Here is a 14,034-nt window from a genome sequence, read left to right as displayed (position 1 = left end):
CGTGAGCCACCGCGCCCGGCCCCCCCTGTGTTCTTATTCATATACCTCTCATGTTGTTCCAGCGTATTGTGGGGGTACCAATGTTAAGGTCGGGTGCCTTGCCCTCTCCAAGCCTCCCCCCTCGGGTCAGAGCTTCAAGTGCGCCCATCCCCCAGTCGGTGCGCGCCCATCCCCCAGTCGGTGCGCACCCACCCCATGCCTAATGGATGTGTATGCCCCTCCCCTCCCCCCACCCGCCCGACACCCACCCGATGAAGGTGATTCCTCTCTGTCCACTTAGGCGTCCATCCGTTCGTACCAATTTGCCGGTGAGCGCGCTCACGTGGTGCTCGTGTGTCCATTCTTGGGATACTTGGCTTACTGGAACGGGTTCCAGCTCTGGCCAGGAGAACACGAGAGGCGCCCTCTCACGGCTGCTCCTCACAGCGGAATGGCACTCCGTGGTGTCCACGCGCCACATTTTATTGATGCACTCCTGGATGGATGGGCACTCGGGTCGCTTCCACGTCTTTGCGATTGTGAATTGTGCCCTAACTGTAACCCTAACCCTTACCCAGCCCGTCTCCTCTGCCCCTGCCTGACGCACTCCTCCCCGGCCAGGCCCGTCACTGTCCTGGGCCCCCGCCTGACCGGCTCCTCCCCGCCCGGCCGGTCACCGTCCTCTGCCCCTGCCTGACACGCTCCTTCCCGCCCGGCCTCTCACCGTCCTCGGCCCCTGCCTGACCGGCTCCTCCGTCGCCCGGGCCTTCCAAGGGCTTGGTGTGGACGCTGCTTCCAGGAAGCCCTCCAGAAACCCGGCAGCAGGGTGGCCGCAGCAGTCTCCAGCAGCCGTCCCTAAGTCGCGTGAGTGCGGGGGACGTGCCCCCGCTGTGCCGCGGGGGCCCAGCCTGGTGTCTTCCCTGAGGCCCTGCGGCTGCCGGCTGGGCTGCCGCTCCCCGCAAGGGGAGAGCCGCGGAGGTGGGGACCGCCTCCTGATGGGGACGTACACGCAGCTCTCCACGTCGGATTCCGGGGCTCTCTGTCCTGCCCGAAGGCCCAGCTGGCCTGCGGGTCCTTAGAGTGGCAAAAACATCCGAAAACTGAGATTGAGGGTCCGGTGGGTGTCTGCACTTTTGTGCTGGGCACCCCAGGGAGGCCCGGGGGCTGGCTGGACAACGTGGTCTGCTGGGCGGGGGGGTTGGAGGAGCAACTGATGCCCTTTGCACTTTGGGTAGCAAGAGTCTGAGGTGTCTCTGAGCCCTGTGCCCTGTGAGGGGGGAGGCAGGGGGGAGGAGGAGGAGGAGGAGGAGGAGGAGGTGGGAAGGGCCGGGGCCTGCAGTCCTGTTCCCGGGGTGGCACGGCAAGTGGCTTCTTCCACAGGCTGCTTGGCCTGGGCTCCCTGCACCTGGGCCTTTGGAGGACCGGCCCTGTGCTTGCCAACACTTCCTGCAGGGACCCAGAGCTGGGAGGTGGCATCTCTCAGCCCTGGGTCGGGCAGAGCCCCAGCGGGCCATGCCCACAACCTCTGTCAGCACCGGTCCCCCAGAAGGCTCCTTTGGGACCAGGATTCTCTTGCGGTGACTCTTTAAGGTCTGGCCCCTGGATGGAGGGGCACCAGGAGTAGAGGAGCAGGAAGGGGAAGGGGGTGGCCATGCGAGGGGACACTTTGAGGCCGAGTCCCAGCTTCAGCCTGATCCTCCTGGGAACCCCGCTCTGAGACAAGGAGCCGGGCTTCGCATTCCCACAGCAGCCAGTCGTGGGCTGAGGACACCTGGGGCGTTGGGAACTCCCTGGCTTCTCCTTGGTTTAACGTCTAGAGCTGCTTGTGAATCGCGCCGCCACACACACCCGAGCGCAGGTGTCTTCCGCACAGACTGCGGGCCTCGCTCTTCTGAATGCCGCTAGCTCGCCACCCACCCACCCACGGGTGAACCTGGTCAGGGTGCTTTCTCTCAGGGGCAGACTCTTTTCCGGGCGGGCTACCGGTGTCTCTGTTTGCTCGTTTCTTTCTTCCATTTCGGGAAAGTCTTCCTTGCTGGGTGTGGAAATCTCCTATGCCTTCCCAAGCCTATTCTGTCAGCTTTAAAATTCTCTTTCAGTTGCCACCCTCACAGATGGATTAGGAAACTCTTTCCGGTGCACTCATTAGTGAAATGACCTCCAGGAAGCTGGAATCCAATATCTAATGGCCGATTTTTAGCGAGTCCACACGCCAGGGTGGTCGGGGTCCAATGCAGCCCCGGCCAGGCCCAGGCCCCTTGGACTGGGCCACAGGAGGACACGGAGGAGGGTCCCGGCCCCCACGAAGCGGTGCCGGCAGTTCTCCACGGGCTTGGGCGTTTTCCAGAGGTAGGAGATGGAGGGGACTGATTTCTTCAGCGCCCCCCAAACCACGCCACCCCACCCCACCCATGGGACACATCCCCAGAGAGAGACGCCCCGTACACTGGCTGTGCCCCAGCCCTGGCCCGGGGGAATAGGCGGCAGCCCACCCACGGGGCGGGGGGGGGGCGCAGCTGAAAGGGGTTGTGGGGGAGGGCGGCCCCTGGCTGGGGTCAAAGGGCGAGCGTCCCGCGCGTGCGCAGTCAGCGGCAGCGACGCGCTGGGGGTGGGCAGCGGGTAGGTGAAGGAGGCCGGGCGAGGAGACGAGGGGGGCTGGGAGGGCTCCACCTTGGCGAGTCCAGCCGTGGAGGCGCATCTTGTGTGAGTGTGAGTGAGTGTGAGTGTGTGTGTGTGTGTATAGAGAGACAGCCCCCCACCCCGCCCCGCCCCGCCCCGCCCAGCCCCGCCCATCACCCCCATCCCTGGGAGCCCGCGGGACCCGGCCGGCGAACTCAACCGGCCCGGGGCCTGGGGCGGGAGGCGGCGGCGGGGAAGCCCAGAGAGGCTCGGCTTCTCGAGCGGGGCAGGGGCGCCCTCCGCCGCCGTCTAGGGCGACACCACCCTGAACGCCCCCGATCTCGTCTGGTCTCGGAAGCTAAGCAGGGTCGGGCCTGGTTAGTACTTGGATGGGAGACCGCCTGGGAATACCGGGTGCCACAGGCTGCTGCTTTTTTTTTTTTTTGCCTCTTGTTCTGTCCCCTTTCTGGGAGCGCGGCGGCGGCCCGGGGTGGGGGTCACCCCCACCCTCAGCGCCCGCGCGGTGCCTGGCGCCCCAGCCCGCACCGTGGGGCCTCCTCTTGTCCCAAGCCGCGACACCGCTGCCACGCGGCAGCATGCGTGGCATCTCGACTGTCAGGTCTCAGACCGAAGGTCTGCTCTGTGGGAACCGACACGCTGGAGGAAACCTTGAGAGTCTGAGAGGGGAGGGAGTTCCAGAAGAAGGCCAGGATGTCATTTTGAGGGAGTATGTGACCAGAACTCGTCCCGTTGCTTTTGGGGTTCTATGGGCTACACGCAGGAATCTTTGGTGGTGGCACCTGATGTTGGGGGATCCGGAGTCACACCCAGACCTGCTCCACAGGCCTCCTTTTACTTTTCTCTTCGGATTCATTATTTTTAAAAAGTGTCTCTTACCTCTAGGATTGCATTTTCTTTTCTCTCTCTTTTCAAGCAGATGATGGGAGTACAAGTATGCAGGTGACATGTGTTGCCCGTGCCCCCCTCCCCCCTGTGTTCTTTTTTTTTTTTTTTTTTTTTTGAGACAGAGTCTCGTTTTGCTGCCCAGGCTAGAGTGAGTGCCATGGCGTCAGCCTAGCTCACAGCAACCTCAATCTCCGGGCTCAAGCAATCCTGCTGCCTCAGCCTCCCGAGTAGTTGGGACTACAGGCATGCACCACCACGCCCGGCTGTGTTTTTCTATATATATTAGTTGGCCAATTAATTTCTTTCTATTTTTAGTAGAGACGGGGTCTCGCTCTTGCTCAGGCTGGTTTCGAACTCCTGACCTGGAGCAATCCGCCCGCCTCGGCCTCCCAGAGAGCTAGGATTACAGGCGTGAGCCACCGCGCCCGGCCCCCCCTGTGTTCTTATTCATATACCTCTCATGTTGTTCCAGCGTATTGTGGGGGTACCAATGTTAAGGTCGGGTGCCTTGCCCTCTCCAAGCCTCCCCCCTCGGGTCAGAGCTTCAAGTGCGCCCATCCCCCAGTCGGTGCGCGCCCATCCCCCAGTCGGTGCGCACCCACCCCATGCCTAATGGATGTGTATGCCCCTCCCCTCCCCCCACCCGCCCGACACCCACCCGATGAAGGTGATTCCTCTCTGTCCACTTAGGTGTCCATCCGTTCGTACCAATTTGCTGGTGAGCGCGCTCACGTGGTGCTCGTGTGTCCATTCTTGGGATACTTGGCTTACTGGAACGGGTTCCAGCTCTGGCCAGGAGAACACGAGAGGCGCCCTCTCACCGCTGCTCCTCACAGCCGAATGGCACTCCGTGGTGTCCACGCGCCACATTTTATTGATGCACTCCTGGATGGAGGGGCACTCGGGTCGCTTCCACGTCTTTGCGATTGTGAATTGTGCCCTAACTGTCACCCTAACCCTTACCCAGCCCGTCTCCTCTGCCCCTGCCTGACGCACTCCTCCCCGGCCAGGCCCGTCACTGTCCTGGGCCCCCGCCTGACCGGCTCCTCCCCGCCCGGCCGGTCACCGTCCTCTGCCCCTGCCTGACACGCTCCTTCCCGCCCGGCCTCTCACCGTCCTCGGCCCCTGCCTGACCGGCTCCTCCGTCGCCCGGGCCTTCCAAGGGCTTGGTGTGGACGCTGCTTCCAGGAAGCCCTCCAGAAACCCGGCAGCAGGGTGGCCGCAGCAGTCTCCAGCAGCCGTCCCTAAGTCGCGTGAGTGCGGGGGACGTGCCCCCGCTGTGCCGCGGGGGCCCAGCCTGGTGTCTTCCCTGAGGCCCTGCGGCTGCCGGCTGGGCTGCCGCTCCCCGCAAGGGGAGAGCCGCGGAGGTGGGGACCGCCTCCTGATGGGGACGTACACGCAGCTCTCCACGTCGGATTCCGGGGCTCTCTGTCCTGCCCGAAGGCCCAGCTGGCCTGCGGGTCCTTAGAGTGGCAAAAACATCCGAAAACTGAGATTGAGGGTCCGGTGGGTGTCTGCACTTTTGTGCTGGGCACCCCAGGGAGGCCCGGGGGCTGGCTGGACAACGTGGTCTGCTGGGCGGGGGGGTTGGAGGAGCAACTGATGCCCTTTGCACTTTGGGTAGCAAGAGTCTGAGGTGTCTCTGAGCCCTGTGCCCTGTGAGGTGGGAGGCGGGGGGGAGGAGGAGGAGGAGGAGGAGGAGGAGGTGGGAAGGGCCGGGGCCTGCAGTCCTGTTCCCGGGGTGGCACGGCAAGTGGCTTCTTCCACAGGCTGCTTGGCCTGGGCTCCCTGCACCTGGGCCTTTGGAGGACCGGCCCTGTGCTTGCCAACACTTCCTGCAGGGACCCAGAGCTGGGAGGTGGCATCTCTCAGCCCTGGGTCGGGCAGAGCCCCAGCGGGCCATGCCCACAACCTCTGTCAGCACCGGTCCCCCAGAAGGCTCCTTTGGGACCAGGATTCTCTTGCGGTGACTCTTTAAGGTCTGGCCCCTGGATGGAGGGGCACCAGGAGTAGAGGAGCAGGAAGGGGAAGGGGGTGGCCATGCGAGGGGACACTTTGAGGCCAAGTCCCAGCTTCAGCCTGATCCTCCTGGGAACCCCGCTCTGAGACAAGGAGCCGGGCTTCGCATTCCCACAGCAGCCAGTCGTGGGCTGAGGACACCTGGGGCGTTGGGAACTCCCTGGCTTCTCCTTGGTTTAACGTCTAGAGCTGCTTGTGAATCGCGCCGCCACACACACCCGAGCGCAGGTGTCTTCCGCACAGACTGCGGGCCTCGCTCTTCTGAATGCCGCTAGCTCGCCACCCACCCACCCACGGGTGAACCTGGTCAGGGTGCTTTCTCTCAGGGGCAGACTCTTTTCCGGGCGGGCTACCGGTGTCTCTGTTTGCTCGTTTCTTTCTTCCATTTCGGGAAAGTCTTCCTTGCTGGGTGTGGAAATCTCCTATGCCTTCCCAAGCCTATTCTGTCAGCTTTAAAATTCTCTTTCAGTTGCCACCCTCACAGATGGATTAGGAAACTCTTTCCGGTGCACTCATTAGTGAAATGACCTCCAGGAAGCTGGAATCCAATATCTAATGGCCGATTTTTAGCGAGTCCACACGCCAGGGTGGTCGGGGTCCAATGCAGCCCCGGCCAGGCCCAGGCCCCTTGGACTGGGCCACAGGAGGACACGGAGGAGGGTCCCGGCCCCCACGAAGCGGTGCCGGCAGTTCTCCACGGGCTTGGGCGTTTTCCAGAGGTAGGAGATGGAGGGGACTGATTTCTTCAGCGCCCCCCAAACCACGCCACCCCACCCCACCCATGGGACACATCCCCAGAGAGAGACGCCCCGTACACTGGCTGTGCCCCAGCCCTGGCCCGGGGGAATAGGCGGCAGCCCACCCACAGGGCGAGGGGGGGGCGCAGCTGAAAGGGGTTGTGGGGGAGGGCGGCCCCTGGCTGGGGTCAAAGGGCGAGCGTCCCGCGCGTGCGCAGTCAGCGGCAGCGACGCGCTGGGGGTGGGCAGCGGGTAGGTGAAGGAGGCCGGGCGAGGAGACGAGGGGGGCTGGGAGGGCTCCACCTTGGCGAGTCCAGCCGTGGAGGCGCATCTTGTGTGAGTGTGAGTGAGTGTGAGTGTGTGTGTGTGTGTGTGTGTGTAGAGAGAGACAGCCCCCCACCCCGCCCCGCCCCGCCCATCACCCCCGTCCCTGGGAGCCCGCGGGACCCGGCCGGCGAACTCAACCGGCCCGGCCCGGCGCGGGGCCTGGGGCGGGAGGCGGGGCCTGGGGCGGGAGGAGGCGGCGGCGGGGAAGCCCAGAGAGGCTCGGCTTCTCGAGCGGGGCAGGGGCGTCCTCCGCCGCCGTCTAGGGCCACACCACCCTGAACGCCCCCGATCTCGTCTGGTCTCGGAAGCTAAGCAGGGTCGGGCCTGGTTAGTACTTGGATGGGAGACCGCCTGGGAATACCGGGTGCCACAGGCTGCCGCTTTTTTTTTTTTTTTTGCCTCTTGTTCTGTCCCCTTTCTGGGAGCGCGGCGGCGGCCCGGGGTGGGGGTCACCCCCACCCTCAGCGCCCGCGCGGTGCCTGGCGCCCCAGCCCGCACCGTGGGGCCTCCTCTTGTCCCAAGCCGCGACACCGCCGCCACGCGGCAGCATGCGTGGCATCTGGACTGTCAGGTCTCAGACCAAAGGTCTGCTCTGTGGGAACCGACACGCTGGAGGAAACCTTGAGAGTCTGAGAGGGGAGGGAGTTCCAGAAGAAGGCCAGGATGTCATTTTGAGGGAGTATGTGACCAGAACTCGTCCCGTTGCTTTTGGGGTTCTATGGGCTACACGCAGGAATCTTTGGTGGTGGCACCTGATGTTGGGGGATCCGGAGTCACACCCAGACCTGCTCCACAGGCCTCCTTTTACTTTTCTCTTCGGATTCATTATTTTTAAAAAGTGTCTCTTACCTCTAGGATTGCATTTTCTTTTCTCTCTCTTTTCAAGCAGATGATGGGAGTACAAGTATGCAGGTGACATGTGTTGCCCGTGCCCCCCTCCCCCCTGTGTTCTTTTTTTTTTTTTTTTTTTTGAGACAGAGTCTCGTTTTGCTGCCCAGGCTAGAGTGAGTGCCATGGCGTCAGCCTAGCTCACAGCAACCTCAATCTCCGGGCTCAAGCAATCCTGCTGCCTCAGCCTCCCGAGTAGTTGGGACTACAGGCATGCACCACCACGCCCGGCTGTGTTTTTCTATATATATTAGTTGGCCAATTAATTTCTTTCTATTTTTAGTAGAGACGGGGTCTCGCTCTTGCTCAGGCTGGTTTCGAACTCCTGACCTGGAGCAATCCGCCCGCCTCGGCCTCCCAGAGAGCTAGGATTACAGGCGTGAGCCACCGCGCCCGGCCCCCCCTGTGTTCTTATTCATATACCTCTCATGTTGTTCCAGCGTATTGTGGGGGTACCAATGTTAAGGTCGGGTGCCTTGCCCTCTCCAAGCCTCCCCCCTCGGGTCAGAGCTTCAAGTGCGCCCATCCCCCAGTCGGTGCGCACCCACCCCATGCCTAATGGATGTGTATGCCCCTCCCCTCCCCCCACCCGCCCGACACCCACCCGATGAAGGTGATTCCTCTCTGTCCACTTAGGCGTCCATCCGTTCGTACCAATTTGCCGGTGAGCGCGCTCACGTGGTGCTCGTGTGTCCATTCTTGGGATACTTGGCTTACTGGAACGGGTTCCAGCTCTGGCCAGGAGAACACGAGAGGCGCCCTCTCACGGCTGCTCCTCACAGCGGAATGGCACTCCGTGGTGTCCACGCGCCACATTTTATTGATGCACTCCTGGATGGATGGGCACTCGGGTCGCTTCCACGTCTTTGCGATTGTGAATTGTGCCCTAACTGTAACCCTAACCCTTACCCAGCCCGTCTCCTCTGCCCCTGCCTGACGCACTCCTCCCCGGCCAGGCCCGTCACTGTCCTGGGCCCCCGCCTGACCGGCTCCTCCCCGCCCGGCCGGTCACCGTCCTCTGCCCCTGCCTGACACGCTCCTTCCCGCCCGGCCTCTCACCGTCCTCGGCCCCTGCCTGACCGGCTCCTCCGTCGCCCGGGCCTTCCAAGGGCTTGGTGTGGACGCTGCTTCCAGGAAGCCCTCCAGAAACCCGGCAGCAGGGTGGCCGCAGCAGTCTCCAGCAGCCGTCCCTAAGTCGCGTGAGTGCGGGGGACGTGCCCCCGCTGTGCCGCGGGGGCCCAGCCTGGTGTCTTCCCTGAGGCCCTGCGGCTGCCGGCTGGGCTGCCGCTCCCCGCAAGGGGAGAGCCGCGGAGGTGGGGACCGCCTCCTGATGGGGACGTACACGCAGCTCTCCACGTCGGATTCCGGGGCTCTCTGTCCTGCCCGAAGGCCCAGCTGGCCTGCGGGTCCTTAGAGTGGCAAAAACATCCGAAAACTGAGATTGAGGGTCCGGTGGGTGTCTGCACTTTTGTGCTGGGCACCCCAGGGAGGCCCGGGGGCTGGCTGGACAACGTGGTCTGCTGGGCGGGGGGGTTGGAGGAGCAACTGATGCCCTTTGCACTTTGGGTAGCAAGAGTCTGAGGTGTCTCTGAGCCCTGTGCCCTGTGGGGGGGGGCGGGGGGGGAGGAGGAGGAGGAGGAGGAGGAGGTGGGAAGGGCCGGGGCCTGCAGTCCTGTTCCCGGGGTGGCACGGCAAGTGGCTTCTTCCACAGGCTGCTTGGCCTGGGCTCCCTGCACCTGGGCCTTTGGAGGACCGGCCCTGTGCTTGCCAACACTTCCTGCAGGGACCCAGAGCTGGGAGGTGGCATCTCTCAGCCCTGGGTCGGGCAGAGCCCCAGCGGGCCATGCCCACAACCTCTCTCAGCACCGGTCCCCCAGAAGGCTCCTTTGGGACCAGGATTCTCTTGCGGTGACTCTTTAAGGTCTGGCCCCTGGATGGAGGGGCACCAGGAGTAGAGGAGCAGGAAGGGGAAGGGGGTGGCCATGCGAGGGGACACTTTGAGGCCGAGTCCCAGCTTCAGCCTGATCCTCCTGGGAACCCCGCTCTGAGACAAGGAGCCGGGCTTCGCATTCCCACAGCAGCCAGTCGTGGGCTGAGGACACCTGGGGCGTTGGGAACTCCCTGGCTTCTCCTTGGTTTAACGTCTAGAGCTGCTTGTGAATCGCGCCGCCACACACACCCGAGCGCAGGTGTCTTCCGCACAGACTGCGGGCCTCGCTCTTCTGAACGCCGCTAGCTCGCCACCCACCCACGGGTGAACCTGGTCAGGGTGCTTTCTCTCAGGGGCAGACTCTTTTCCGGGCGGGCTACCGGTGTCTCTGTTTGCTCGTTTCTTTCTTCCATTTCGGGAAAGTCTTCCTTGCTGGGTGTGGAAATCTCCTATGCCTTCCCTCGCCTATTCTGTCAGCTTTCAAATTCTCTTTCAGTTGCCACCCTCACAGATGGATTAGGAAACTCTTTCCGGTGCACTCATTAGTGAAATGACCTCCAGGAAGCTGGAATCCAATATCTAATGGCCGATTTTTAGCGAGTCCACACGCCAGGGTGGTCGGGGTCCAATGCAGCCCCGGCCAGGCCCAGGCCCCTTGGACTGGGCCACAGGAGGACACGGAGGAGGGTCCCGGCCCCCACGAAGCGGTGCCGGCAGTTCTCCACGGGCTTGGGCGTTTTCCAGAGGTAGGAGATGGAGGGGACTGATTTCTTCAGCGCCCCCCAAACCACGCCACCCCACCCCACCCATGGGACACATCCCCAGAGAGAGACGCCCCATACACTGGCTGTGCCCCAGCCCTGGCCCGGGGGAATAGGCGGCAGCCCACCCACAGGGCGAGGGGGGGGGGCGCAGCTGAAAGGGGTTGTGGGGGAGGGCGGCCCCTGGCTGGGGTCAAAGGGCGAGCGTCCCGCGCGTGCGCAGTCAGCGGCAGGCAGCGACGCGCTGGGGGTGGGCAGCGGGTAGGTGAAGGAGGCCGGGCGAGGAGACGAGGGGGGCTGGGAGGGCTCCACCTTGGCGAGTCCAGCCGTGGAGGCGCATCTTGTGTGAGTGTGAGTGAGTGTGAGTGTGTGTGTGTGTGTGTGTGTGTAGAGAGAGACAGCCCCCCACCCCGCCCCGCCCCGCCCATCACCCCCGTCCCTGGGAGCCCGCGGGACCCGGCCGGCGAACTCAACCGGCCCGGCCCGGCGCGGGGCCTGGGGCGGGAGGCGGGGCCTGGGGCGGGAGGAGGCGGCGGCGGGGAAGCCCAGAGAGGCTCGGCTTCTCGAGCGGGGCAGGGGCGTCCTCCGCCGCCGTCTAGGGCCACACCACCCTGAACGCCCCCGATCTCGTCTGGTCTCGGAAGCTAAGCAGGGTCGGGCCTGGTTAGTACTTGGATGGGAGACCGCCTGGGAATACCGGGTGCCACAGGCTGCCGCTTTTTTTTTTTTTTTTGCCTCTTGTTCTGTCCCCTTTCTGGGAGCGCGGCGGCGGCCCGGGGTGGGGGTCACCCCCACCCTCAGCGCCCGCGCGGTGCCTGGCGCCCCAGCCCGCACCGTGGGGCCTCCTCTTGTCCCAAGCCGCGACACCGCCGCCACGCGGCAGCATGCGTGGCATCTGGACTGTCAGGTCTCAGACCAAAGGTCTGCTCTGTGGGAACCGACACGCTGGAGGAAACCTTGAGAGTCTGAGAGGGGAGGGAGTTCCAGAAGAAGGCCAGGATGTCATTTTGAGGGAGTATGTGACCAGAACTCGTCCCGTTGCTTTTGGGGTTCTATGGGCTACACGCAGGAATCTTTGGTGGTGGCACCTGATGTTGGGGGATCCGGAGTCACACCCAGACCTGCTCCACAGGCCTCCTTTTACTTTTCTCTTCGGATTCATTATTTTTAAAAAGTGTCTCTTACCTCTAGGATTGCATTTTCTTTTCTCTCTCTTTTCAAGCAGATGATGGGAGTACAAGTATGCAGGTGACATGTGTTGCCCGTGCCCCCCTCCCCCCTGTGTTCTTTTTTTTTTTTTTTTTTTTTGAGACAGAGTCTCGTTTTGCTGCCCAGGCTAGAGTGAGTGCCATGGCGTCAGCCTAGCTCACAGCAACCTCAATCTCCGGGCTCAAGCAATCCTGCTGCCTCAGCCTCCCGAGTAGTTGGGACTACAGGCATGCACCACCACGCCCGGCTGTGTTTTTCTATATATATTAGTTGGCCAATTAATTTCTTTCTATTTTTAGTAGAGACGGGGTCTCGCTCTTGCTCAGGCTGGTTTCGAACTCCTGACCTGGAGCAATCCGCCCGCCTCGGCCTCCCAGAGAGCTAGGATTACAGGCGTGAGCCACCGCGCCCGGCCCCCCCTGTGTTCTTATTCATATACCTCTCATGTTGTTCCAGCGTATTGTGGGGGTACCAATGTTAAGGTCGGGTGCCTTGCCCTCTCCAAGCCTCCCCCCTCGGGTCAGAGCTTCAAGTGCGCCCATCCCCCAGTCGGTGCGCGCCCATCCCCCAGTCGGTGCGCACCCACCCCATGCCTAATGGATGTGTATGCCCCTCCCCTCCCCCCACCCGCCCGACACCCACCCGATGAAGGTGATTCCTCTCTGTCCACTTAGGTGTCCATCCGTTCGTACCAATTTGCTGGTGAGCGCGCTCACGTGGTGCTCGTGTGTCCATTCTTGGGATACTTGGCTTACTGGAACGGGTTCCAGCTCTGGCCAGGAGAACACGAGAGGCGCCCTCTCACCGCTGCTCCTCACAGCCGAATGGCACTCCGTGGTGTCCACGCGCCACATTTTATTGATGCACTCCTGGATGGAGGGGCACTCGGGTCGCTTCCACGTCTTTGCGATTGTGAATTGTGCCCTAACTGTCACCCTAACCCTTACCCAGCCCGTCTCCTCTGCCCCTGCCTGACGCACTCCTCCCCGGCCAGGCCCGTCACTGTCCTGGGCCCCCGCCTGACCGGCTCCTCCCCGCCCGGCCGGTCACCGTCCTCTGCCCCTGCCTGACACGCTCCTTCCCGCCCGGCCTCTCACCGTCCTCGGCCCCTGCCTGACCGGCTCCTCCGTCGCCCGGGCCTTCCAAGGGCTTGGTGTGGACGCTGCTTCCAGGAAGCCCTCCAGAAACCCGGCAGCAGGGTGGCCGCAGCAGTCTCCAGCAGCCGTCCCTAAGTCGCGTGAGTGCGGGGGACGTGCCCCCGCTGTGCCGCGGGGGCCCAGCCTGGTGTCTTCCCTGAGGCCCTGCGGCTGCCGGCTGGGCTGCCGCTCCCCGCAAGGGGAGAGCCGCGGAGGTGGGGACCGCCTCCTGATGGGGACGTACACGCAGCTCTCCACGTCGGATTCCGGGGCTCTCTGTCCTGCCCGAAGGCCCAGCTGGCCTGCGGGTCCTTAGAGTGGCAAAAACATCCGAAAACTGAGATTGAGGGTCCGGTGGGTGTCTGCACTTTTGTGCTGGGCACCCCAGGGAGGCCCGGGGGCTGGCTGGACAACGTGGTCTGCTGGGCGGGGGGGTTGGAGGAGCAACTGATGCCCTTTGCACTTTGGGTAGCAAGAGTCTGAGGTGTCTCTGAGCCCTGTGCCCTGTGAGGTGGGAGGCGGGGGGGAGGAGGAGGAGGAGGAGGAGGAGGAGGTGGGAAGGGCCGGGGCCTGCAGTCCTGTTCCCGGGGTGGCACGGCAAGTGGCTTCTTCCACAGGCTGCTTGGCCTGGGCTCCCTGCACCTGGGCCTTTGGAGGACCGGCCCTGTGCTTGCCAACACTTCCTGCAGGGACCCAGAGCTGGGAGGTGGCATCTCTCAGCCCTGGGTCGGGCAGAGCCCCAGCGGGCCATGCCCACAACCTCTGTCAGCACCGGTCCCCCAGAAGGCTCCTTTGGGACCAGGATTCTCTTGCGGTGACTCTTTAAGGTCTGGCCCCTGGATGGAGGGGCACCAGGAGTAGAGGAGCAGGAAGGGGAAGGGGGTGGCCATGCGAGGGGACACTTTGAGGCCAAGTCCCAGCTTCAGCCTGATCCTCCTGGGAACCCCGCTCTGAGACAAGGAGCCGGGCTTCGCATTCCCACAGCAGCCAGTCGTGGGCTGAGGACACCTGGGGCGTTGGGAACTCCCTGGCTTCTCCTTGGTTTAACGTCTAGAGCTGCTTGTGAATCGCGCCGCCACACACACCCGAGCGCAGGTGTCTTCCGCACAGACTGCGGGCCTCGCTCTTCTGAATGCCGCTAGCTCGCCACCCACCCACCCACGGGTGAACCTGGTCAGGGTGCTTTCTCTCAGGGGCAGACTCTTTTCCGGGCGGGCTACCGGTGTCTCTGTTTGCTCGTTTCTTTCTTCCATTTCGGGAAAGTCTTCCTTGCTGGGTGTGGAAATCTCCTATGCCTTCCCAAGCCTATTCTGTCAGCTTTAAAATTCTCTTTCAGTTGCCACCCTCACAGATGGATTAGGAAACTCTTTCCGGTGCACTCATTAGTGAAATGACCTCCAGGAAGCTGGAATCCAATATCTAATGGCCGATTTTTAGCGAGTCCACACGCCAGGGTGGTCGGGGTCCAATGCAGCCCCGGCCAGGCCCAGGCCCCTTGGACTGGGCCACAGGAGGACACGGAG

General features: G+C 63.2%; 3 non-coding genes across 3 annotated transcripts; all 3 read left to right on the top strand.

Moving 5' to 3' along the window:
• The first annotated feature begins 2,905 nt into the window (after nucleotides 1-2,905).
• On the top strand, nucleotides 2,906-3,024 carry LOC142864401 (5S ribosomal RNA). Its single transcript, XR_012914959.1, has one exon. It is a non-coding gene; the product is annotated as a 5S ribosomal RNA (ribosomal RNA).
• A 3,820-nt stretch (nucleotides 3,025-6,844) lies between these two features.
• LOC142864702 (5S ribosomal RNA) lies at nucleotides 6,845-6,963 on the top strand. Its single transcript, XR_012915050.1, has one exon. It is a non-coding gene; the product is annotated as a 5S ribosomal RNA (ribosomal RNA).
• A 3,796-nt stretch (nucleotides 6,964-10,759) lies between these two features.
• Nucleotides 10,760-10,878, top strand: LOC142864701 (5S ribosomal RNA). The gene has a single exon (XR_012915049.1). It is a non-coding gene; the product is annotated as a 5S ribosomal RNA (ribosomal RNA).
• The last annotated feature ends 3,156 nt before the right edge of the window (nucleotides 10,879-14,034 follow it).

This window comes from Microcebus murinus, chromosome 25 (assembly GCF_040939455.1).
Source record: "Microcebus murinus isolate Inina chromosome 25, M.murinus_Inina_mat1.0, whole genome shotgun sequence".
Taxonomy (NCBI): domain Eukaryota; kingdom Metazoa; phylum Chordata; class Mammalia; order Primates; family Cheirogaleidae; genus Microcebus; species Microcebus murinus.
The sequence above is the reverse complement of the archived record's forward strand: the minus strand, read 5'-3'. Positions and strand labels throughout refer to the sequence as shown.